Source organism: Rhagoletis pomonella, unplaced genomic scaffold (genome assembly GCF_013731165.1).
Source record: "Rhagoletis pomonella isolate Grant_MI unplaced genomic scaffold, Rhpom_1.0 Rhpom_scaffold_00004, whole genome shotgun sequence".
NCBI classification, from domain to species: domain Eukaryota; kingdom Metazoa; phylum Arthropoda; class Insecta; order Diptera; family Tephritidae; genus Rhagoletis; species Rhagoletis pomonella.
Window position 1 is genome coordinate 6,670,979 of NW_023458558.1, and position 3,113 is coordinate 6,674,091.

Here is a 3,113-nt window from a genome sequence, read left to right on the forward strand (position 1 = left end):
GATGTATTGAACTAGCCCTCTTTTACGGCAGCAATGCGCAGATCTCTGACTGAATGGTGCTAGAGCAACACTCATTCTCAGGTCACAGCTACTTTGGCTTTAAAGTATAATTAAACTAACGATCTCGACATCAAGGTCCTAATCTCAGGAATATAAACTGGAACTCACTGGAAGAACTAACTGATACTAAATTCTAAGAATTTAATAACCCGCCAAGGATATGGAGTGTAGCAAGTGTTGTACACAAATTTATACATTTGCGTCTCGATAATTAACGACCGATTAGCTTCATATTATTTATTTCACAAAATTTAGAGATGCTGCCGAAGAAATTACGCGAAGTTCCGAACAACCCGAGAAATGCAACAGAAATTTAGAAACTACTGAAGAAAAAAAAACAAAAAAAGTGAATAACATTTAATTTTTTACCTACGTATGTCTACAAAAATACTAGAAGCAATCGGTTTTTTTTATCAAAATAATAAAACCCAAAAATAAAAATTAAAACAATCGAAAAAAAACCGAAACAAAATACCGAAGGCCCTAATATTTCTATAAAAAAAAGGTTCCAAAATAAGAAAAAGAAACTAGAAAAGTCTCGAAGAACCGCGACAATTTTCAAAAATTACAGAAACATCCAAAAACTTCCAGAAAAAATCCAGAAAACCCTAAAAAAGTTCCAAAAGGAAATACCAGAAACTCCAGAGAGTTCCGAAAGGTGCATACAAGGTGGCGAAAAACTCTCTCTTCGGGCCAGTTTTTATCGGACCATAAATATGGGATTATCAAATATATTTACACCCGCGCCACCTTGTGGATTAACTCACCTTTCATAGGTATTGCATTGTCTTATCTTTTCTAGAGTAAAACAAAAAAAAAAATCAAATATTAGTCTTCTTACATCTCGAAGAAATCTGGAAGATCTCCTCGAAATTAAGTACTGACTAAAACATCACCTTTTGTTTTCGCTTTATGCGGTGAATATTTGAACAGCAAATGGAATAGGAAACCCTGATAATGTCTCTCAATTTGCTGTAAATCCATTTGCATAAGATTCACATGCAGCACTGCCATTGTGGCACTCTGTCGAAATAGAGATGGATACCGAAACGGATATTGCAAAATATCAGCCGCGGCAACAAAAAAAAAAACCAACAAACACACAGAGAATAATGCAGAAAATTTACAACGAAAATTCAACGCAGCCATCAGAAAAACACAAAAAAATGCTAAACACAGGAGAAAAGGCAAGAAAATTGTAGAAAAGTAATTTGAATCCAAATGCATTGCTTGTAGTTCAAGCGTGACAAGTTACTCGCTTTGTTTCTTCAAAATGCGGAAGCTGTGCAGCGCATCAGAAAAAAAAATCCACAAGCAACCAGCCAGCCACCGAAGCAATGCAACACATATCCGCTTGCTATGCGCTACTTGCTTGTGAAAATTGACAACCTTAGCGGTGTCGATGTTATTTTTTGGTGCAAGGACATTTTTTGGCAGCAGCAACAGTGCGATGATTCTGACGCTGATTTCCATTCCGATTGCTATGCTGATTTCTGCAACAACTACAAGTACACTATACATAGTGTACGTACATTCCACACTTAGTCCTTTGGCGTATATTGAGTCAGTGGCAAATGAAGTTAGCAAAGTGCATGCCACAGTGCAGAGAATGCAACAGAAATAACGACAACGACTACGCTGTTGCTTGGCGTGCCGACTTCTATGATGTTTGGATTATCGTTCGTTACTCTTATTCCTGTTACATTTGCTTTGCAGCAGAAGCTTAGCAGACAACTCTTCGTGCCCTTCTTACCTCATCTCTGACATTGTGCCGGCCGTGTTGTGCTGAGTTGCACGATGATGATTTTGTCAACGTGTGCCGTTGGCAATTGGCACTTGGCTGTTGCAGTGGCAGTCTCGCGCCTCACTATGATTTTCCGTTTTGTTTTGTTGCCTTTGCGCCCACGAACAACATACATATATCTACTATGGAGCAACATGACAGCGAGCGCATTTGCATGCATGCCAGCCACCGACTATAAATAGACACACAGGCAGTCAGCCATTCAGTCAGTCAGTCAGTCAGTCAGTCAGTCAGTCAGCAGTCAGCTAGCTGCATTGGCAGCTTGGTGTCACGACAAGCATGTGGCAAGTTGGCAGCAGCAACTCTCTGCTGAAGTCTGTTGCGCCACGAGTTTCATAGTGTGATGCTGCATTGTTGTTTCTGGCAGCCGCTTACAAAGTTGCTGCTTTATTGGCAATTTTGTGTTGCCTAGAAAATTGCATTTCCCCAAAAATTGTCTCGCCCCTTCGGACGTGCAGCTGAGACCATCATCAAAGTTAAGAGTCTGTGCTCAAGTAAGCTTTGGTTGTAGCTGTTGTTTGATGTCCTCGAACTACTACAACTTCACCACTTCCTCAATCTATACATGGGGCATGTACATACATACATACATATGTATTCTTATACCAGAGCATGCAAGCCAACTAATACGGTGGCCAACCCTTCTCGCCACTCTTCTGAAGTTATTCGTTGTTAGTCGACTTTCTGGAATCACATTTGTGTATGTAAACATGACAAATGTATGCAAGTATATATATACTGTACATATGTATGTTTGCTTGGCTGCATGCTTGTACGTATTAAGCTTTATCTTCACTTGCATACGGCTGTCATATCGCTTACAACTTGCCATAGGAAATCCATAAATCCACTTACGACAATTGCATTTTATTCTATTTACATGTCAGTCGGATGTCATAATCAGCTTGCGCAATCAGTGCAATTGTTTTATGACACAAATAAGATTAAAAATTACATATGTATGTATGTGTACATACATAAACTGATGCTTTACTTAAACTGTTAATTGAATTTGTTGAAATAACAGTTATAAAGAGTGGTCAGTCAAATTTTGCCACAGTTTGTGTGTCGTTGTTGTTCAACAACTTTTTGCATAATGCAGTTAGGGTATTAGAGTGGAAAAAGTAATTAATTTGGTTTACTGCACTATTCCGAGCCAAGCCAACTTGACACTGTGAAAATAAAATACAATAAAATAAATGAAAATAAAATAAAATAAAATAAAATAAAATAAAATAAAATAAAATAA